Raw genomic sequence first — 23,993 nt, 5'->3', positions numbered from 1 at the left:
CTTTGTTTTGAGTCTATGTGTGTCTCTGCACATGAGGTGGGTCTCCTGAATACAGTACACTGATAGGTCTTGACTCTTTATCCAATTTGCCAGTCTGTGTCTTTTAACTGGAGCATTTAGCCCATTTACATTTAAGGTTAATATTGTTATGTGTGAATTTGATCCTGTCATTATGATGTTAGTTGATTATTTTGCTCATTAGTTTATGCAGTTTCTTCCTAGCATTGATGGTCTTTACAATTTGGCATGTTTTTGCAGTGGTTGGTACCAGTTTTTCCTTTCCATGTTTAGTGCTTCCTTCAGGAGCTCTTGTTGGGCAGGCCTGTTGGTGACACAATCTCTCAGCATTTGCTTGTCTGTAAAGGATTTTATTTCTCCTTCACTTATGAAGCTTAGTTTGGCTGGATATGAAATTCTGGGTTAAAAATTCTTTTCTTTAAGAATTTTGAATATTGGCCCCCAGTCTCTTCTGGCTTGTAGAGTTTCTGCTGAGAGATCTGCTGTTAGTCTCATGGGCTTCCCTTTGTGGGTAACTTGACCTTTCTCTCTGGCTGTCCTTAACATTTTTTTCCTTCATTTCAGCTTTGGTGAATCTGACAATTATGTGTCTTGGAGTTGCTCTTCTTGAAGAGTATCTTTGTGGAGTTCTCTGTATTTCCTGAATTTGAATGTTGGCATGCCTCGCTAGGTTGGGGAAATTCTCCTGGATAATATCCTGCAGAGTGTTTTCCAACTTGGTTCCATTCTTCCCATCACTTTCAGGTACAACAATCAGACATATATTTTGTCTTTTCATATAGTCCCATATTTCTTGGAGGCTTTGTTCATTTCTTTTTACTCTTTTTTCTCTAAACTTCTCTTCTCACTTCATTTCATTCTTTTGATCTTCAATCACTGATACACTTTTTCCACCATCAAATCAGCTACTGAAGCTTGTGCATGCATCACATAGTTCTCATGGCATGGTTTTCACCTCCATCAAGGACTTCTCTACACTGTTTATTCTAGTTAGCCATCTGTCTAATCTTTTTTCAAGGTTTTTAACTTCTTTGCAATGGGTTGTAACATCCTCCTCTAGCTCGGAGAAGTTTGTTATTACCGATCTTCTGAAGCCTTCTTCTCTCAACTTGTCATTCTCCATCCAGCTTTGCTCCACTGCTGGTGAGGAACTATGTTCCTTTGGAGGAGAAGAGGCACTCTGATTTTCATCTTTTCTTCTCTGGTTTCTCATCATCTTTGTGGTTTTATCTACCTTTGGTCTTTGATGATGGTGACGTACAGATGGGGTTTTGGTGTGGATGTTCTTTCTATTTGTTAGTTTTTCTTCTAATAGTCAAGACCCTCAGCTGCAGGTCTGTTGGAGTTTGATAGAGGTCCACTCCTGACACTGTTTGCCTGGGTATCACAAGCAGAGGTTGCAGAACAGCAAATATTGCAGAATGGCAAATGTTGCTGTCTGAGTTTTCTTCTGGAAGCTTCATTTCAGAGGGGCACCCGGCTGTATGTCATCTGGCCCCTACTGGGAGTTATCTACCAGTTAGGCCACTCCGGGATCAGGGACCTACTTGATGAGGCAGTCTGTCCGTTCTCAGATCTAAAACTCCGTACTGGGACAACCACTACTCTCTTTAAAGCCGTCAGACAGGGACATTTGGTAAATCATAGTCTTAAATCATACTTAGAATACTACATTATTCAAATCAATATCTATTTTAACAAAATGTTTATAATTAAAAACAGCTGATGAAACTAAATCCAAAGGTATGACAAATAAGGCCCAGCTCTGTGTTGCTTAAAGAACTTTTAAAAAGCATGTGCCCATAAAGCCATTCAAGGAGAGGGAAGGAGTCCCCCTTCTCGTCATTCCTACTATAGAGTTCCTATTGGGGCTGGGCCAGAAATTAGCACTACTAAATACTTCAGAAACGTCCAAAGTGTTAAAAAGTCTTTCATGCAAAAGAACGTCTTTCAGTGAATAGTAGTGCTCATCAGAATTTCCTAATAGCACAAAAACAAAGGCAAGTCTGTACATTTGATCAGATGTCAAAGTAATGGGAGGTAGACTATTATGTGAACCTTAGCCAGAGCTCCTGCTGGCTTCTTCCTATATACTGTCAACCAATTTGAGTAAAGTGGACTTTGTGAGAGAATAGTGTTTGATAGCCAGGGCCTCTTTTGGGCATTTCTTCTTAAATGGAATAAACCACGGATAAGGGAGTAGGGGAGATAATACAGGGAAGCCACTCTTTCCAGCTCAAAAGGAATTGATGAAGCTCATGTATGCATTCAGGAAGCCCATGGGATCTTCTAGCAAAGGATCATGGCTAATGTGGTCATCCAGAATCCACATCATGGACCATGACAGCTTTTTCCTGTACAGCTCCAAAAACTCTGGATGGGATTTACAGGATCCAATGGCTCATAGATAAAAAAAATCAATGGGGGTAGTTTCAGAGACAAGAGCTCCCACTCAGCACCTTCTAAATTATTTCTCTGATTGATGAAGTACCGTAAGAGACTGTCAATGACTAAGTTCCCATCATTATTGCAGCTATGGGATGGGACTGCCCACATACCCCATCCCACAACTCACTCTCAGAGGGCCGAGTACATGGCCCAAAGACTGGGGTGAGACATCCAGAGAATACAAAGAAGTTTGTCAGCCACGTGAGGATAGGTGAGAGCACACCTCCAGCTTTAAGTAGCTTTTGGAGAAGGAAGGGACAGTGAGTATCAGGAAAGGTAACTCCATTTCACAGATGGATACTCTATGGAGATGGATACTCTATGGTAAGCCTACCAGATTGATTCTGCTTGTACTTTTAGGGGAGCTCTTGAGTAACAGTATCTCCATAGTCATGAGACAAAAGGTTGGTCCTGTGGTTCTGGAGCCCCAGATGACATAAAAGTGCTTCTATAATGGTAGCCCGCTCAAATATGGAATAGTGATGTGGTTGTGGTTTGTCACTGAAGCCAAAGTCTATGAAATCAAGTGAAATCAAAGTCTATGAAATCAAGCACTGATAAAACCTCAAAGTCAGACCTTCCTAAATCTTGTACCAATCATAGCTGGATGTTGGAAAGCTGTATAAAATCACAACTATCTCCAGACTTCCAACCACACCCACAGAGTCTTGGGAGAAGATATGCAGTCCCTCATAAGTGAAAAATTTGCCTGAAGACTTCCAACAGTGAAGGGCTGGGGAGACCTGAGGGGGTGGGATCTGCAGGTATGCTACAATAGGCATACGGCCAACAGCGCCACTCGGACGCACCACACCCTCATCCTGATTCAGGTAAGACCTGGACTATAGGACTCCACGTTTGGGAGAATCAGTTGTGCATGCTAGTATATTGTGTTTTATATTGTATTTTTGTTCTCATTATTTTCAAAGAACTTCTTGATTTCTGCCTTAATTTCATTATTTACCCAAAAGTCACTCAGGAGCATATTATCTAATTTCCATCTAATTGTTTGGTTTTGAACAATTTTTATAGTCTTGACTTCTATTTTTATTGTACTGTGGTCCTAGAGTGTGTTTGATAAGATTCTGGTTCTTTTTCATTTGTTGAGGATTGCTTTATGTCCAATTATGTGGTTGATTTTAGAGTACACGCCATGTGGTGATGAGGAGAATGTATACCGTGTTGTTTTTGGGTGACGAGTTCAATAAAGGTTACAGCCAACGGTACACTGATTAGACAAAAACTAGCATCATTCTCCTTGAAAACCAGCACAAGACACGGATGCCCTCTTTCATCACTTTTATTCAACATAGTATTGAAAGTCCTAGCCATAGCAATCAGGTAAGAGAAAGAAATAAAGGGCATCCAAATAGAAAGAGAGGAAGTCAAACTATCTGTTTGCAAATGACATGATTTTCTCGCTAGAAAACCCCATAGTATCAGCCCAAAAGCTCCTCCAGCTGAAAAACAACTTCAGCAAAGTTACAGGATACAAAATCAATGCACAAAAATCACTAACACTCCTATATACCAACAACAGCCAAACTGAGAGGCAAATCAGAAAGGCAATCTCATTCACAATTGCCACACACACACACACACACCCTCCTAGGAATACAGCTAACCAAGGAGGTAAAAAAATCTCTACCATGAGAATTACAAAAGATTTGTCAAAGAAATCAGAGAAGTCACAAACAAATGGAAAAACATCCCATGCTCATGGATAATAAGAATCAATATCATTAAAATAGATATACTGCCCAAAGCAATTTACAGATTCAATGCTATTCCTATCAAACTACCAGTGACATTCTTCACAGAACTACAAAAAATTATTTTAGAATTCATACAAAACCAAAAAAAGCCTGAATAGCCAAGACAATCCTAATCAAAAGGAACAAAGCCAGAGGCATCAAGCTATCTACCGTCAAACTATATTACAAGGCTACAGTAACCCAAAGAGCATGGAACTGGTACAGAAACAGGCACATAGACCAGTGGAACAGAATAGAGAGCCCAGAAATAAGGCTGCACATGTAGAATCATCCTGTCTTCAACAAAGCTGACAAAAACAAGCAATGGGAAAAAGACTCCCAATTCAATAAATGGTGCTGAGATAACTGGCTAGCCATATGCAGAAGATTGAAGCTGGAGCCATTCCTTAAACCATGCACAAAAAGCAACTCAAGATAGATTAAAGGTTGTGTTGGCTCATGTCTGTAATCCCAGCACTTTGGGAGGCCAAGGAGGGCAGATCACTTGTGGTCAGGAGTTCAAGACCAGTCTGGCCAACATGGTGAAACTCTGGCTCCAAGAAAAATACAAAAATTAGGTGGGCGTGATAGCAGGTGCCTGTAATCCCAGTTACTCAGGAGGCTGAGGTATGAGAATTGTTTTAGCCTAGGAGGTGGAAGGTATAGTGAGCTGAGATAGTGCCACTACACTCCAGCCTGGGTGGCAGAGCAAGACTCTATCTCAAAAAATAAAATAAAATAAAAGATGGATTAAATATTTAAATGTAAAACTCTAAATTATAAAAACCCTGGAAGACAACCTAGGCAATGCTATCCTGGACATAGAACAAACAAGGATTTCATTTCAAATATACCAAAAGCAACTGCAACAAAAGCAAAAATTGGCAAGTAGGATCGGATTAAACTTAAGAGCTTCTATACTGCAAAAGGAACTATCAATAGAGTAAAGAGACAACACACAGAATGGGAGAAAATATTTCTAATCTATGCATTTGACAAAGGTCTAATATCTAGCATCTATAAAAAATAAATTTACAAGAGAAAAACAAACAACTCCATTGAAAAGTAGGCAAAGGATGTGAACAGACACTTCTCAAAATAAGACATACATGTAGCCAACAAACATATGAAATAAAGCTCAATATGACTGATCATTAGAGAAATGCAAATGAAAGCCACAATGTGATACCATCTCACACCAGTTAGAATGGATACTATTAAAAAGTCAAGAAAATAATAGATGCTGGCGAAATTGTGGAGAAAGGGGAACAGTTAAACACTGTTGGTTGGAGTGTAAATTAGTTCAGTCATTGTGGAAAGCAGTATAGTGATTCCTCAAAGGGCTAAAAGCAGAACTAGCATTCAACCAGCAATTCCATTACTGGGTATATACCCAGAGGAATATAAATCATTCTACAATAAAGACACATTCCCAGGAATGTTCATTACAGAACTATTCACAATAGCAAAAACATGGAATCAACTTAAATGCAACCAATGACAGATCCACTAAAGAAAATGTGGTACATATACACGATGGAATACTATGCAGCCATTAATAAGAATGAGATAATGCCTTTTGTGGTAACAAGGATAGTGCTGGCAGCTGTTATCCTTAGCAAAGTAACACATGAACAGAAAACCAAATACCACATGTTCTCACTTACAAGTGGGAGATAAATGGTAAGAACTTATGAACACAAAGCACAAAACAACAGACACAAGGGTCTGCTTGAAGAGGGAGAGTGAAAAGAGGGAGAAGAACAGAAAAAAGATAACTATTGGTTACTAAGCTTAATACTTAGGTGATGAAATAATATGTACAGCAAACCCCTGTGACATGTGTTTACCTATTTAACAAACCTTCACATTTACCTCCAAATTCAAAAGTTAAAAGAAATAAGTAAAATAACATTTCTATATACTGAATTATTTTAAAAACTCACTGAATACATAAATGAATACACTTTTTCAAAAATCAACAAACAGGTCAAATTTTGCAACACAGTTTTGTTACAAAATTGAGAGCTCCTTATTTATACAACTCACATCATTTCTCCATTTCCCAGATGAACAGCTAGCCTCTATGGCATCAGTACCCTTTGTTTTTATCTTAATATTTTCTCTAGTTCATGTTCTCAATGTTTCCATTTTTTTCTCCTTAAATCCAACAATGCAGATTTCCACATTCACCTAGAGTTTTCATCAAGAAGGTACTTCTTGTGAATAAAAATGGAAAAACATATTTTATGTCTTTATGGACAACTTTAACAGTTCAACTTACTTATGTTTATTGTGATTGAGTGAAATAATAAACAGATAAACACCAGCTGAGAGTGAACCACAGAGACCAAGTTTCCAACTTTCAGAAATTCTCAATACCATCCCAACTTAATATTTCTCAGGGAAAATAATTTACTAGCATTGTCTAGTAATTTCATATGTTTAACTTCCAGGAGTGCAAAGGAAAATAATTAACGTCTCTCTCTGGAAATTAGAAGGAATGGGATAGCTAACATGCAGGAGATTGCCAAGACCAAAAACATGTTCCACGAAACTTGGCAAAGGAATCAAAGTTGGCAAATAAATCATAACATTCTTACTATGCAGGTTGGAATCATGTTGAATTCATGTCAACAAATCATAGTTCTCTAAGGTCTAGCTCAGCAAATTTGTGTTGTTTAAGAAAGAAAATCAGTGTGCTACAGAGGTCCAGTTATATTAAACGCCTTAAGCTTCATGCAGCACATGGTGAACATTTGTCCTGCTATTTCAAAATTGAACAAGGTTTTTCAAGATTCTGCTTCTAAAATATACATAAATCAAACAACCAGAGGATACAATTCATTCTATTTTAAAATTTAACTCTTTTCTTGGAAGAAAAATAAAATAAAATCATTCAGTACAATTACCATAAGCTGCTAGCCTTATTTATCATCAACATCATCATCAACAAATACTTGTTGACTATACGTTATGCGCTAGGCATTTTGCTAACCTCTGAAGGGTCAGAAATATAATTTTTATCTATACTGCACCTGGCCTGGTCTATATCTAAAAATGATAAAATATAATTGAAAGAAAGGCAGTTGTTACTTGTCTATTATGTCAGACAGTCAGCAGTCATTCTGTCATCATTCATTCATTTTATAGTTCCTCCTATACCACTCTACACAGTGCTGGACATGTAGAAGTAAACAAAACAGATATGGTTTCAGCTTTCCTGGTGCTAGATATTCTACTATATATAGTATAAATATTAACTCACTCACTTTATTTAAGACTCAAGGTTATAACTATGAAAAAACCAGAAAACTGAGGCTTAAAGGAATGTTGCCTAAATAATGAATAGATATAACTTCAGATGTATCCCATTTCTTTTATTTAGGGTATCAAGTAATATTGAGAAAATAAAAGCAACATAAGAAGAAAGGAAACTTATCTGACACTGTTGACTGGATAACGTAGCAGCTATACACTTATTAAAGCAGCTAAAAAAGCTCAATATTCACTTCCCCACCCAGCCACCCTAGCAGCTAGAAGTGGCCAGATGACATACACTCCTTTCTTTTTGAGATGGAGTCTCACTCTGTTGCCCAGGCTGGAGTGCAGTGGCAGGATCTCAGCTCACTGCAAGCTCCACCTGCCGGGTTCATGCCATTCTCCTGCCTCAGCCTCCCGAGTAGCTGAGACTACAGGCACCCACCACCATGCCCAACCAATTTTTTTTTTTTTTTTTTTGGTATTTTTAGTAGAGATGCGGTTTCACAATGTTAGTCCAGATGGTCTTGATGTCCTGACCTCATGATCTGCCCTCCTCGGCCTCCCAAAGTGCTGGGATTACAGGTGTGAGGCACCACGCCCAACCGACACACTCGTTTCTAATAAAACACAGCAGACATCTGGTAAGGATGTCTGACAGTGTTCTGTGTTTACAATGAATAGAACAGGAGCAGTATATATTTTCCCTTCATCTTTCCCTGGGCACAGATAAAGGTAGAGCAGTCCCTATGTCATAAACAGAAAACTAAGATATTAAAGATAGAAAGCCCCTAGATGACACCATCAATCCCCTGCATTAGGCTTGTTCTACTATCCTTCCACTTTTTGTCACATGAAATTTAAAAAAAACGGAAGAAAGAAAACTTATTTGAAATACATGTTTACTTATCAGTAATCTATTGTTGTAACCTATAGTCCCAAAACTTAATGGCTTTAGTTGCATTAATTAACACATGACCAGCAATTTGGGCTGGGTTCAGCTGGTGGTTCTTCTGCTTGTCTTGCCTTGGTTCATTCATATGGCTTTCCTCAACTGGCAGCTCAACTGAGGCATGATGTTACAAAATGACCCTGCCTTCTTGTCTGGAGGTTGGTGGTGGCTATCAGTTGGGATATGTGTCTTCAGCATTTTAGCCTGGGCTTCTTCACATGGTGCCAATGCTACAAGAGAGTTGGTCACAATACACCAGTCCTATTTGAGCCTTTGCTTGTGTCGCACTTGTTAATGTCTTATTGACTACAGCAAGTCATAAGGCCAAGTTTGGAGTAAACATGGGAGTGAGCTACACAAGCATGTGAAGACAGGGAGGTGTGACACATTGGGAACAATTACTCTAATAATCTACCACTTATATTAATGTTATTTACCTCCTTCTCTTTAATCAATTTTTATGTCCTATGTAACAAATGAGTATAACTTCTGAAAATACTCTATCTCAGATATGACCTGTTTTCTTTATTCTGAATTATCTTTTGATATTTCAAATTTTATTTTCTCATATGTCTATGGACTAGATAATATACATCTATTTTACTATTTGATAATGTGGCTAAGATATGTAAAAGGACGAGCAAATCCTATTGTCAGCTAGAGTTACTGATCACTGAGGACCTCCTCACGCTGTAGGCAGTTCTGAGCTGCTTGCAGATAACTAGCATCTCATTATAGATAGCTGAGATAGAATAACAATGGACAACAGCAGGTAAAACTGCCCAAGGATTTGGAGGTCAGATACAAATTGTAGTAAGTGGGTCAAGATATGTAAGCAGTTGCTTAATAGCACTGTCTCTATTGCATTAATAATGGGTAAAAATCCTGTTTCATAAATGTAAACAATTTGTATTGCAGTGTCATTATTTGTGTACTTTAAAAGGGATAAATGAAACATCATATATACATTTAACTAATAGAAATTCTACATTCTGGTAAACATTAAAAAATATATCAGTGACTTGTTCATGCCATCATTCACTCATTGGGTGTATGACTCAGAGTCAGGTAAGTCAAAAGGTATAAATCTTCCATGGCTTAGCTCATGCAGCAGTGAAAGTGACATTCAGAGCATGAAGGTCTTGAAGTTAAAGATGATTTTTTTAAAAGAAGAAATATTTTGGGGTGAGATTTTTTTCATTATACACTAACTTTAAGACGCCTGTGTAAAATGTAATTCCAATGTGAAAACATGCATAGAATTGTAGTTATCACCGAAGTGTTCTAAAATTCCACTGGATTTTATTTAGAATAAAAGCCATTTTTTCCCCTAAATATTTCACGTGATTCTCTGTAAACAGATATTTTAGCAGCCAGGATATTGTTAGTGTCACTACTACCATTAACTTCACTTTCAACCCAAATGAATTTATTTTGTATGGAGTAAGAAGAGTTGATTAAAGATGAACATGGAGAAAGCATCTACTGCTAACCTTTTTCCTAGCATTCAATTAAAAACACTGGAAATGCAGGGAAAAATTCCTATACAAATCTTTAATAATATAAAAAGAGACATACGACATTTGTCTCACACAAATGCTAATTTTTAGCCCCCATGGCAAGGTCTGTGATTGGCTCCATATGTTTCTACAATAAGAGACATATCAAGATTCCTATGGATCCATTTCTTTTATCCAACTTGTCTTCCTCCCAGCCTCTAGCTGTGCCTCTTCTAAATTCTCTAGCCTTCAAGAAGCAAGTACAAGAGGTGGTTCAATTTCTCAGATATAATTTCCTCTCTTTCTCTCTAAAACCAATGACATGGTCAGCTTTCCAGACATTATAGGGTAAAAAGAGACTCTAAATTTGTTTTTGAGAGTATTTAAATGGGCCAGGGAGTCACTTTTGAATGTGTGATAACATTCAGACTAACTTTCTAAATAAAATCTTTTCAAAGTCTGACAAGCAGATATTAATGATTGCCTCTCAGTCCTAAACTTCCAAGTTAATAATTTTACCATTTAAGAATTTATATGGAATCACAGTAAACACAATAAAAAATGCCAAGGAACAGACAGAAAATGTTTTTCAAAATGGATGTAATTTCCATCAATAGAGTACAACCACTGGTCAGATGAAAAATCACTTTCCAATACAGTGTATTGGCAAATGTCATTTTTCCAGGACAATCTGTTTTCTTCAAATCATTTATCAAAAAGTTACTGAAAGTCACACATCTGCCTATTCAACATTAGAGGAAAATCATATTTTGTTTAATGTCATATGTAAGCATGATAAAGTTTGAATAATGAAAGATAAAGCAAAAGACCCAAAGAAAAATCTCTATCACAGGGATGACTAATTTCATTACTCTTATTTCCATTTACAAAGTATTTTCAGAAGAAAGGAAAAGTTGTTGAAACTGCTGTAACCTTTTTAAAGAGAAACATTAATATAATACGGCTGTTCCCAAAGCAAGAAAATAATCTTCCTCTGAAGAACAAGAAACAAAATTGTCTTTTTAATTTTTTATCTAGTAGACTTTGGTTGAATTAACTTAAACTTCAGGTGCTCCTGCCTGAAAACTGAGCAATTGGTAAATAAGTCAAATGGAAACTTAGGAAATTTGTGCCAGAAATAAGATGCTCGACTCATCTAAGACTGTGTAAGAGCACATTTTTTTGTTTGTTTGTTTTGTTTTTTTGTTTTTTTGAGGCGGAGTCTCGCTCTGTCGCCCGGGCTGGAGTGCAGTGGCCGGATCTCAGCTCACTGCAAGCTCCGCCTCCCGGGTTTACGCCATTCTCCTGCCTCAACCTCCCGAGTAGCTGGGACTACAGGCGCCCGCCACCTCGCCAGGCTAGTTTTTGTATTTTTAGTAGAGACGGGGTTTCACCGTGTTAGCCAGGAAGAGCACATTTTAAAAAAGACACTTGGCAAATTGAAATAACATGAACAAATGGTGAAACTTTCTACACTACTCTGGGTGAAACACAAAATTAAAGGAGGGAGAACTTCTATTCAGTTATGGAGAATAGGGATGTAAGGACTTTCCTTTTAACAAAACACATTTTTGTTTCTCATACGATGATGAGAAGTACAAATTATTGCCTATGTTTGGCATGACATTCAAATCAATGTGAACTATTTCCCATGTTCAAACCGCACAAAAATATTTAGCTTCTGACCATAAACGTGTGCAGTTACTGCCAGGCTAATTTTTGTAAGAATACAGAAAATGGGTTTTGTCAGTGTATTATTTCATTTAATTGATTTATCTATTTTAATTGATATGTAACCTCTGTATATATTTTCCCTATACATGTGATAATCTGATACATCTGCATAATCAAATGGGATAGTTAGAATATCCATCACCTTAAATATTTATCTTTTCTTTATGCTAGGAACATTTGATTATCCTCTTCCTGCTATTTTTGAATGTCCAATAGATTAATGTTAACTATAGTCACCCTATTGATCTATCATATGTTATTTATAATAAAGCTTGATAATGGAAGGATATTACAAATGCATTACTTTCTACAATGTACTAATTGAATGTATTATAGATTACGAAAACTATATACATACAGTTATTTTGATTTCCTGTATATAATCAACCAATATTCCTCTCTCTCTCCCTCAAATGCATGTTAATACACACTGAACAAACACATACATATCTACACATAAACTTTTTCTTCTCATAATATCAGATGAATTTAAGTCTTCTTGCTCAATTACACTTGATTCCCTGAAGCGTGGAAAATATGACAATGGTGCATAGGACCAACAGATTTCATCTCACCTGCTAACTCTCTTTCATTGATAGTGCTGTCTGGAGCAAGGAGATGAGAAGGATTTGTAGGTCAGCAAAAAAGGGTACTATCGTCACTTGGTAATGACTTCCATGGTAAGGCATGAGTAGCTAGATATTTACTATTTATTTTAGATGATCTCCCTCTCAATGTTCTTTGCAATAAGACACACGGAAATCCAGATTTCAGAAGAAAAACTGTCAACTAACCAAAAGTAACAGGTGCTGGGTCTCTGGGGGTGTTCAGTGTGTTATGTTAAGAAGTGGAGAGATATGGAAAAGCAGGAATATCCCATCAAGACAATTCAATCAGTAGCTGCATCATTCAGTTAAATATTTATTAGCTCAATTCATCACAGTTAAACCTTTTAGACAGAGCACAGTTAGTTAGCACTGGCAAGTCCATTGTGATCACTGGAAGCAAGTGCACAAGATGGGGTCAATACCCACAAAGAAGCACACTTTTCTTTTCTACAGATAATGAATCTAAGAATCATCTCTATGCCTGACAGGCATGTTAGCATTCAAAAGAAGTAATTCTAACCAGGGGTTAGGTATGGTCATCAGAGCTCCTTACATTTCCTACAGAGCCTATACTCTCACTAAAGAGCTTAACTTCAAGGTTACAAGCTCTTACACAATCCTAAAAATCATCTTCCATAAAAGAGAGAAATACGGATCCACCACTACTTTGTCTTGTTTCTCTAGTACTTTGTAGGGTTCTCCACATAGAAGGTTGACAGCCTTTTATGGCTTTCTTTGGAGGCCACTGTGTCAAGAAACTCTTAAAGAAAGTTAACTCTACTGTTCCTTGAAGGGAAAGGAATGACAGCTAGAAAATAAGGTACATAAAATTTCAAACTCCATCAGCTGTTAACAAGTTGTAAGTTTTGTTGTTGACATTTAGGAAAGTTACAGACTGGTAATAACTTTATTTTAAATCTCAAAGCTATTAAATATCGCCATATCAAAAAACTAAGTGGTAACAGCAGTGAGTGGATTCTTTAGATACGAAATTCTGTTTTTTTGTTTGTTTGTTTGTTTGTTTGTTTGTTTGTTTTGAGGCGGAGTCTCGCTCTGTCGCCCGGACTGGAGTGCAGTGGCCAGATCTCAGCTCACTGCAAGCTCCGCCTCCCGGGTTTACGCCATTCTCCTGCCTCAGCCTCCCGACTAGCTGGGACTACAGGCGCCCGCCACCTCGCCCGGCTAGTTTTTGTATTTTTAGTAGAGACGGGGTTTCACTGTGTTAGCCAGGATGGTCTCGATCTCCTGACCTCGTGATCCGCCCGTCTCGGCCTCCCAAAGTGCTGGGATTACAGGCTTGAGCCACCGCGCCCAGCCTAGATATGAAATTCTAATCCTAATAAAAATGACCTGGACAGAATAAAGGGGGTTGGGAATTCAAACTCTGTTTAACATTCCTTATAGTTGCTACACAGGTTTGTGCAGTGGTGGCATGATTACTGTACTTAGCTTAAAATAGATAAAATATATCTGAAGAGGACAATGGTTATAAAGCACCCAACTTCAATGTTTGGCCTATAGTGAGTATTCAATAAGTAACAGTTACTGTTATTTTATTAAATTTTGTACAAGGACAGAAGTTAAACAGGATATTCACAGCATTGCCTAAATGAGAGCTGCCCAATGAGCTATTTACTTCCTCAAACAGGTTCTGATGTCATACAAATTTATGCCAGAAATAAAGTTCAGTTCCTGTGACATAAACTAGGCTTTTAAGTTTTTTGTCTGTTTGTGTTTGGTTTGGTTGTACTTTTTAGATTATCTTATTCTTCTTACGTCTGTACATAGAATAATTTTCCCTTCACTTTGTGAACTTCTTGTCCACCATTAAGGATTAAAAGCTAGACCTTGCTTCCTCCAAGAAGCCTTCTCTTTATTCTCTTCTTGTCAACACGAAGGGAAGGTACCCTCACTTTTTCATATTGTCTTGGCTACATCTTTACCCATCACAGTTAGTCAACCGTGATATAATCCTTCATTTTACTATATCCTCCCTATATTCTGGGTTGCTTAAGGGCAATGACCTTAAATTATATCCGTAATGTTACACATGTCAATTTCCTTTTAAGCCATATAATCATATTTCTATTTTGGTTGGAATTTTGCTGAACGTTTGCTCAACATCTTTATCAAGATAAAGAATAAAAGATGAAATTTACTGAGCATTTAATACCTGGCAAGCACCATGCTAAGGATTTTATTTGCAAGATCTCATTAAACTCCATCAAAAACCCTACAGAGAAGACTCTATCATAATCACCATTTTAAGGAAGGAGAAATTGAGTCTTGGAGAGCAAAGGTAGCTGGCTAAAGCAAAATCAGTAAATGGCAGAGTCATCGTTTACACCTATGTGTTCTGACCCCAAAGTCGTACATTTAACCACTAAGTCATATTGCCTTCTATAAAATGTTCCATTTGCAACTCAAATCCTATTTAAGGTCAACGATAGTGTGCACTAAAATACATGCCTATACACATATACCACCACACACCCCCATGCACATCACATGCTAAAAAATAAGTCAACACATAATAATAACACTAAAGATGACATGTAAAAAGTCTTTCCGGCAAGCATGACTAGTTTCAGGACTTCTGAATTCTGTAGGCATCTCAAAATCTGAAGTAAGGTGAAATATGATCATTGAGAAGGTTTCTGATGATGCTAACTTGCCTTGATTTGATGGGAGGGGAAAATCAACACACAGACGATTTAAAGGAACTCCAGATGGACGCCACCAGAGTGAGTAAAGAGGCAGATTAATGGCAGATGAAAATTAACTCCAGAAAGAATGAAATAATGTGTGGATAAAACATCAGATCAATTTTCCAGTGCAGCATTCTAGATTTTCTTTTAACTTCAGTATAAAAAGTCAGTTCGTAGTATTTCACTGTCACAGGAGCCTAGTGTGAATTTAAGAGAGTAAATATTACAGAAGGATGACTTTCCCCACGTAACCTGCATCTGTCAACAGCTGGACTGCAAACTGACCAAATGTCTATGGAGAAAATAGTTTGGAATTATTTTGGAGTTACTTTGATGATGTTCTTCACCGTGAAAAACCAATTTTTCAAAAAGCAAACAGGACACTTAGCAGAATGCGAAAAAGGACAGATCCTAACACCATGCTGAAGCATCACATTTGATTTTACTGTGTGTGCCTTAGAACTAGACTGAAACAGTCCTAGTGTGAAAGTAAATAATCTTTTCCTATATAAAGAGCACTATCTGGACCAGACTCCAAGGACTTTAAAGAAGTACAGTGTGATTTGTAGTCATGCATTTAGATTATATCACATGAAAAAAGTTACTATTGTCATTTCTGCTAATAGAAGCCACTGAGAAGTACTATTTTAATATTACCAAGTACCATAGGGCAAGGGTAGTGAAGATATGCTTCTATCCTGTGTTTATACAATTTTACAAAGCAAGAACTAGAGCCACAAGGAAGTAATGACAAAATAATATATATAAGGAAATTTTTCATCTCTGCAGAATATGATCAGCTTGGGGCAATCCATGTCAATGAAGGTCAGGATGCCAAATACTGTGGCTGGAGTTATAAAGAAGTTGACTAATTTTAAGATCAACAATAACAACGACAATAGAATACCTAAGTGACGAGTGCTCAAACCCAAACTCAAGATACAGGAAAACATCATATCTTAAGTGATATGTTATCATTAACATCATATTCATATTATATTCATGTTATAACATATTATATGATGTTAATGATAATATCATATATTAAATAATATTATTTGTAGTATGATGCTAATTGTTCCTATCTTGAATTTAGGTTTGATCTTGAAAAGATTTGTTTTAGCCTTCATTCATTGTTCCTAAACTGGAAATTTGAGCTATAGTCATTAGAAACAAAGCACAGTCTCACCCTGCCTGCATTAACAGTTTTTTTTTTTTTTTTTTTTTTTTTGAGATGGAGTCTCGCTCTGTCACCCAGGCTGGAGTGCAGTGGTATGATCTTGGTTCACTGTAAGCTCCGCCTCCCAGGCTCAAGCGATTCTCCTGCTTCAGCCTCATGAGTAGCTGGGACTACAGGCACACGCCACCATGCCCAGCTAATTTTTGTATTTTTAGTAGAGATGGGGTTTCACCTTATTGGCCAGGCTGGTCTTGAACTCCAGACCTCATGATCTGCCCTCCTCACCCTCCCAAAGTGGCATTAACATCTTTAAAGGCAGATTATTTCAATTTAAGTATCAGACAAATGACAGAGCATGGAACATTCCCATTTTCCTACTAATGCAAAGATGGTCTTCCCTTATTGTTGACAGACTTCTATGAAGAATGATCTTTCTTACTAGTGAAAATGTAATAATAGTTAAAGCCATTTAGGCTATGAATATTTCAGAAGTAGTTAAGAATTCAAAGAGACTTATTTAAGAAAATAGCAAAGGATATGAACAGACACTTCTCAAAATAAGACATTCATACAGCCAACAGACACATGAAAAAATGCTCATCATCACACGCCATCAGAGAAATGCAAATCAAAACCACAATGAGATACCATCTCACACCAGTTAGAATGGCAATCATTAAAAAGTCAGGAAGCAACAGGTGCTGGAGAGGATGTGGAGAAATAGGAATACTTTCACACTGTTGGTGGGACTGCAAACTAGTTCAACCATTGTGGAAGACAGTGTGGCAAATCCTTAAGGATCTAGAACTAGAAATACCATTCGACCCAGCCATCCCATTACTGGCTATATACCCAAAGGATTATTAAGTCATGCTGCTATAAAGACACATGCACACTTATGTTTATTGCGGCACTATTCACAATAGCAAAGACTTGGAATCAACCCAAATGTCCATCAGTGACAGACTGGATTAAGAAAATGTGGCACATATACACCATGGAATACGACGCAGCCATAAAAAAGGATGAGCTCATGTCCTTTGTAGGGACATGGATGCAACTGGAAACCATCATTCTCAGCAAACTATCGCAAGAACAGAAAACCAAACACTGCATGTTCTCACTCATAGGTGGGAACTGAACAATGAGATCACTTGGACACAGGAAGGGGAACATCACACACCGGGGCATATCACGGGGAGGGGGGAGGGAGAGGGATAGCATTAGAAGATATACCTAATGTAAATGACGAGTTAATGGGTGCAGCTCACCAACATGGCACATGTATACATATGTAACAAACCTGCACGTTGTGCACATGTACCCTAGAACTTAAAGTATAATAATAATAAAAAAGAAAATAATATGGAGCTCATTTTATTTTTCACTACTTATCAATTACTGATAAAATAATTTTATCAGTAATTTTTCTTCCTCTTTGGAATCATAATTTTAATATATAAATGCAATTTTTAATACCCATGGAAAAGTGCTATTTGTTTTTTCTGCTTTTTATAGATCTGAGTTTTGATATTGAAATAAAGCTACTGAGAAAGGTAGTTATGGTAGACAGAATAATGTTCCCACCCACCCAAAGATATCTATGACCTAATTTGTGAGTGGATTACCTTCAATTGCAAAGGGGACTTTGTTTATATGATTACACAAAAAATCATGAGAGGGGAAGATCCTCCTAGATTATGTTAAGTGTGTCTTACATAATCACAAGGGTCCTGATAAGAGAGAGTCAGAGGTTTCAGAGTCACAGGAGGACATATGGCAAAAGCAGAGGTAAGACAAACACACACACACACAGAGAGAAAGAGATTTGAAGAGGCTGTGCTACCTACTTTAAAGCTAGATTAAACAATCATGAGGTCAAGAAACGGAGGTGTCCTCTAGAAAATGGAAAAATGCAAGGAAACGAATTCTCCCTTAGAGCCTCCAAAAGGAATACAGACCTTTCATCATTTTGAATTTAGGATTTCTGACCTCTAGAAAGGTAAGATAATAAATTTATGTTGTTTCAACCCACCAAGTTTGTCACAATTTTTACAGCAACAGTAGTAAATAAATACAAACTATGGCACTGGTAGTGAGGTGCTTCTGTAAAAAAACAAAAACACAGAAGTGGCTTTGGAATTGGGCAATAGGAAGAAACTGAAAGAATTTTGAGGACAATGACTGAAAAGTTTAGATTTCCTTAGACTTTTAGTGAAAATGTAGACAACTCTTCTAGTGAAGACTTAGATGATAGTGAGGAACATAGTAGAAAAATCTGTATTTTCTTATAGGATATTTAAATCATTGTAAATGAACTTTCAGTAGAAATATAAACTTTATTTTACTTTATTTTTTTATTATACTTTAAGTTCTAGGGTACATGTGCATAACGTGCAGGTTTGTTACATATGTATACTTGTGCCATGTTGGTGTGCTACACCCATCAACTCGTCAGCACCCATCAACTCGTCATTTACATCAGGTATAACTCCCAATGCAATCCCTCCCCTCTTCCCCCTCCCCGTGATAGGCCCTGGTGTGTGATGTTCCCCAAGTGATCTCATTGATCAGTTCCCACGTATGAGTGAGAACATGCAGTGTTTGGTTTTCTGTTCTTGCGATAGTTTGCTGAGAATGATGGTTTCCAGCTGCATCCATGTCCCTACAAAGGACGCAAACTCATCCTTTTTTATAGCTGCTTAGTATTCCATGGTGTATATGTGCCACATTTTCTTAATCCAGTCTGTCACTGATGGACATTTGGGTTGATTCCAAGTCTTTGCTATTGTGAATAGTGCCGCAACAAACATACGTGTGCATGTGTCTTTATAGCAGAATGATTTATAATCCTTTGGGTATATACCCAGTAATGGGATGGCTGAGTCATATGATACTTCTAGTACTAGATCCTTGAGGAATCGCCATACTGTTTTCCATAATGGTTGAACTAGTTTACAATCCCACCAAAAGTGTAAAAGTATTCCTATTTCTCCACATCCTCTCCAGCACCTGTTATTTCCTGACTTTATAATGATTGCCATTCTAACTGGTGTGAGATGGTATCTCATTGTGGTTTTGATTTGCATTTTGCTGATGGCCAAGTGATGATGAGCATTTTTTCATGTGTCTGTTGGCTGTATGAATGTCTTCTTTTGAGAAATGTCTGTTCATATCCTTTGCCCACTTTTTAATGGGGTTATTTGTCTTTTTCTTGTAAATTTGTTTGAGTTCTTTGTAGGTTTTGTATATTACCCCTTTGTCTGAGGAGTAGATTGCAAAAATTTTCTCCCATTCTGTAGGTTGCCTGTTCACTCTGATGGTAGTTTCTTTTGCTGTGCAGAAGCTCTTTAGTTTAATTAGATCCCATTTGTCAATTTTGGCTTTTGTTGCTGTTGCTTTTGGTGTTTTAGACATGAAGTCCTTGCCCATGCCTATGTCCTGAATGGTATTACCTAGGTTTTCTTCTAGGGTTTTTATGGTATTAGGTCTATCATTTAAGTCTCTAATCCACCTTGAATTAATTTTCCTATAAGGAATAAGGAAAGGATCCAGTTTCAGCTTTCTACTTATGGCTAGCCAATTTTCCCAGCACCATTTATTAAATAGGGAATCCTTTCCCCATTTCTTGTTTCTCTCAGGTTTGTCAAAGATCAGATGGCTGTAGATGTGTGGTGTTATTTCTGAGGACTCTGTTCTGTTCCATTGGTCTACATCTCTGTTTTAGTACCAGTACCATGCTGTTTTGGTTACTGTAGCCTTGTAGTATAGTTTGAAGTCAGGTAGTGTGATGCCTCCAGCTTTGTTCTTTTGACTTAGGATTGTCTTGGCAATGCGGGCTCTTTTTTGGTTCCATATGAACTTTAAATCAGTTTTTTCCAATTCTGTGAAGAAAGTCATTGGTAGCTTGATGGGGATGCCCTTGAATCTATAAATTACCTTGGGCAGTATGGCCATTTTCACGATATTGATTCTTGCTATCCATGAACATGGTATGTTCTTCTATTTGTTTGTGTCCTCTTTGATTTCACTGAGCAGTGGTTTGTAGTTCTCCTTGAAGAGATCCTTTACATCCCTTGTAAGTTGAATTCCTAGGTATTTTATTCTCTTTGAAGCAATTGTGAACGGAAGTTCATTCCTGATTTGGCTCTCTGTTTGTCTGTTACTGGTATATAAGAATGCTTGTGATTTTTGCACATTAATTTTGTATCCTGAGACTTTGCTGAAGTTGCTTATCAGCTTAAGGAGATTTTGGACTGACACAATGGTGTTTTCTAAATATACAATCATGTCAATGAGAACAAAGATACAACATACCAGAATCTCTGGGACACATTTAAAGCAGTGTGTAGAGGAAAATTTATAGCACTAAATGCCCACAAGAGAAAGCAGGAAAGATCTAAAATGGACACTCTAACATCACAATTAAAAGAACTAGAGAAGCAAGAGCAAAACATTCAAAAGCTAGCAGAAGACAAGAAATAACTAAGATCAGAGCAGAACTGAAGGAGATAGAGACACAAAAAACCCTCCAAAAAATCAATGAAACAGGAGTTGGTTTTTTTGATAAGATCAACAAAATTGATAGACCGCTAGCAAGACTAATAAAGAAAAAAAGAGAGAATAATCAAATAGATGCAATAAAAAATGATAAAGGGGATATCACCACCGATCCCACAGCAAAACAAACTACCATCAGAGAATACTATAAACACCTCTACACAAATAAACTAGAAAATCTAGAAGAAATGGATAATTTCCTGGACACTTACACTCTCCCAAGACTAAACCAGGAAGAAGTTGAATCCCTGAATAGACCAATAGCAGGCTCTGAAATTGAGGCAATAATTAATAGCCTACCCACCAAAAAAAGTCCAGGACCAGATGGATTCACGGCTGAATTCTACCAGAGGTATAAGGAGGAGTTGGTACCATTCCTTCTGAAACTATTCCAATCAATTGAAAAAGAGGGAATTCTCCCTAACTCATTTTATGAGGCCAACGTCATCCTGATACCAAAGCCTGGCAGAGACATAACAAAAAAAGGGAATTTTAGACCAATATCCCTGATGAACATCGATGCAAAAATCCTCAATAAAATACTGGCAAACCGGATCCAGCAGCACATCAAAAAGCTTATCCACTGTGATCAAGTGGGCTTCATCCCTGGGATGCAAGGCTGGTTCAACATTCGCAAATCAATAAACGTAATCCAGCATATAAACAGAATCAAAGACAAAAACCACATGATTATCTCAATAGATGCAGAAAAGGCCTTTGACAAAATTCAACAGCCCTTCATGCTAAAAACGCTCAATAAATTCGGTATTGATGGAACATATCTCAAAATAATAAGAGCTATTTATGACAAACCCACAGCTAATATCATACTGGATGGGCAAAAACCGGAAAAATTCCCTTTGAAAACTGGCACAAGACAGGGATGCCCTCTCTCACCACTCCTATTCAACATAGTGTTGGAAGTTCTGGCTAGGGCAATCAGGCAAGAGAAAGAAATAAAGGGTATTCAGTTAGGAAAAAAAGAAATCAAATTGTCCCTGTTTGCAGATGAAATATAAACTTTAAAAGTATCACTGACAAGGGTCCAGAAGAAAAGAAGGAGCATGTCATTGGAAACTGAAAGAAAGGGTATCCTTGTTATATAGTGGCAGGAAGCTTAGTTGAATTGTGTCCTACCAACACATGGAAAGCAGAACGAGTAATAAAAACTTTGGATATTTACCTGAAGGGTTTTCCAAGAAAAGTGTTGAAAGTATGGCCTTGTTTCTGATTGCTGTTTATAGTAAAATATGAGGAAAGAGACAAACTGAAGGAAGAACTCTTTAGCAAAACCAGCACTACATAATTTTGGAAATTCTCAGTACATCCAGATTTCAAAGGATCCATCATTTTAGGACCTCTGAACTCCAGAATTGTAAAATTATAGAAATGTGTTGTTTTATGCCATTAAATTGGCAGAAGTTTATTATATCACCAAATGTAAACTAATACAGTGGTTAAAATAAGGAGCCCTGGGTAAATGTAGAATGTAATTATTTTGAAAGGAAAACCTCTGAGAATTAGGATTAAGTTGATGAATCTCTTTTGAGACTAACAGTCACTTCTTCCTTCACTTATATATGGAAAGATTAAATGTATCAGTAGTGCACGTAATAGTTAACAAACCACCTTAAAATTTGGTGATTTAAACACCATGATATATTAGTCTCTGTAAGTCTACATCTCCTGGGAATTTTTGATGTGCTCACTCTTGGTTGGCATTCAGCTGCAGACTGGTTGGATTCTAGTTGATCTAGTATGTCCTCAGCTGGGATGAGTTGTCTCTTTTCCACTTGGTATCTCATCTTCTAGCAAGCTAGCCTGGCTTGTTCTCAAGAAAGTGCCAGTGTTCCGGGAGAGAAAATAGACACATGCATGGTTTCTTGAGTCCTAGACTCTGAAGTAGCATACCATCACTTCTATTTACCAAAGCAAGTCTCACAACCAGTCCAGGGTGGGGAGAGACTCCATATCTTAAAGGGAAGAGCTGGAAAACTCCACTGAAGTCATGGTTACTGAAATGAGTGGGAAAAATGGCAATATATTTCCATGAATCTACTACTATGCTCAAGACAAAAACAATGATAATAATTCCTCAAATAGAAGCTAGGCCTAGGAACCTACAAAATTCTTCAACTAATACCATAAACCCAGATAAAAAGGGAAAGAAAGAGGTGGGGGGCGGGGGGAAAGAAGAGTAAGAGATTGATTCAGTGATTTTTTTTTTTTTTTTTGAGGTGGAGTCTAGCTCTTCCACCCACACCATCTCAGCTCACTGCAACCTCCACCTCCCAGGTTCAAGTGATTCTTGTGTCTCAGTCTCCTAACTGGGATTAAAGTGTGCACTACCATGCCCAGCTACTTTTTGTATTTTTAGTACAGATGGGATTCCATATTGGCAAGGCTAATCTCAAATTCCTGATCTCAAGTGATCCTCCTGCCTTGGCCTCTCAAAGTGCTGGGATTACGGATGTGATCCACTCTACCCAGACTGATTCAGTGATTGATTCACCATAGAGCAGGAATGACGGACTACAAAGCTTGAGTGTTGGCCTGAATCACTTCTGGGTAAATAATGAAATTAAGGCAGAAATCAAGAAATTCTTTGAAACTTGTGAGAACAAAGACATAACATACCAGAATCTCTGTGACACAGCTAAAGCAGTATTAAGAGGAAAGTTTATAGCACTAAATGCCGAAATCAAAAAGTTAGAAAGATCTCAAGTTAACACTCTAACATCACAATTAGAGAAACAAGAACAAACCAGTCCCAAAGCTAGTAGAAGACAAGATATAATCAAAATCATAGCTGAACAGTAGGAAATTGAGATGCAAAAAACATAGAAAAGATCAACAAATCCATGAGTTTGTTCTTTGAAGGAAATAATAAGATAGACTGCTAGCTAGACTAATAAAGACAAAAAGAGAGAAGATATAAACACAATCAGAAATGACAAAGGGGACGTTACCACTGACCCAATAGAAATACAAAAACCTTCAGAGACTACTATGAACATCTCTATGCACAGAAGTGAGAAAACCTAAAAAAAATGGAAACATACAACCTCCTAAGTTTAAACCAGGAAGAAACTGAATTCCTGAATAGAGCAGTAATGAGATCTGAAATTAAATTGGTAATAAAAAACTGCCCAAGCAGAAAAAAATCCAGGACGAGCCAGATTCACAGCAGAATTCTACCAGGTGTATAAAAAAGAGCTGGTACCATTCCTACTGAAACTAATCCAAAAATTGAGGAGGAAGTACTCCTCAC

At 37.4% G+C, this 23,993-nt stretch overlaps 1 pseudogene; it reads right to left on the bottom strand.

Annotated features, from left to right (window-relative positions):
* Positions 1-2,254: 2,254 nt before the first annotated feature.
* Positions 2,255-3,286, bottom strand: LOC117077826 (annotated as a pseudogene).
* Between the last annotated feature and the right edge of the window lie 20,707 nt (positions 3,287-23,993).

The sequence above is a fragment of the Trachypithecus francoisi genome, unplaced genomic scaffold (assembly GCF_009764315.1).
Source record: "Trachypithecus francoisi isolate TF-2019V2 unplaced genomic scaffold, Tfra_2.0 Lachesis_group0, whole genome shotgun sequence".
In the NCBI taxonomy this organism is placed as follows: Eukaryota; Metazoa; Chordata; class Mammalia; order Primates; family Cercopithecidae; genus Trachypithecus; species Trachypithecus francoisi.
The sequence above is the reverse complement of the archived record's forward strand: the minus strand, read 5'-3'. Positions and strand labels throughout refer to the sequence as shown.